The following is a 791-nucleotide window of genomic DNA, read 5'->3' on the forward strand; positions in this document are numbered from 1 at the left end:
CTAATAATAATAATAATAATAATAATAATAATAATAATAATAATAATAATAATAATAATAATAATAATAATTTTTCAACCACATAATCAAATTTCACAAATACCACATTATCCATTTTCATCCATATTTAACCTCTCTATCGGAAATGTTACTCCAACATCCTTGTTATTTCTAACTCAATTCAGTGCATCGAGACATGACTCATCTGGTGTTGGTGACTCTTCTAACTCATCCCTTCAGAGTCCGATACAATCTAGTCTAAATTTGCAATATTCAGATTTTGCCAACCTTCGACAATAAGATGCTATCGACCTCAATGATGATGACGTTGAAAATCGTAGGTAAGATAGTATTCAATACTGGTAATGGCACTACAAGAAAAATACTCATTCATGTACACTTGAAAAGTGTAGCCAAAAATAAAAAAAAATGATGCCTTAAGCAAAGGCTACGCTTTTTAGGCTTCGGAGACGCTTTTGTAGGGGATGCCTATACCAGTATTGTCTATTCTCAAAGACTACGCTTTTCTGTATCAAAGACTACACTTCTGGTCTTTGAGAATAAGGTGCACTTTTTAATTGATGCTGTTCAGGATCAAAAGAATAGACTACACTTTTCAAGGCTACCGCATCACTTTATAAACATAACAAATAGTATACTTAAAGCTACTCTATATAAGTGTAGCCTTTTGTTCCTTATCTTTTTTTAAATTTTTGTTTATATATATATACAAAAATTTCTAATAATCTTTTTATTTAAAACCTAATAATTAAGAATATAATTATATATAA

The sequence above is a fragment of the Arachis ipaensis genome, chromosome B05, assembly GCF_000816755.2.
Source record: "Arachis ipaensis cultivar K30076 chromosome B05, Araip1.1, whole genome shotgun sequence".
Classification (NCBI taxonomy): domain Eukaryota; kingdom Viridiplantae; phylum Streptophyta; class Magnoliopsida; order Fabales; family Fabaceae; genus Arachis; species Arachis ipaensis.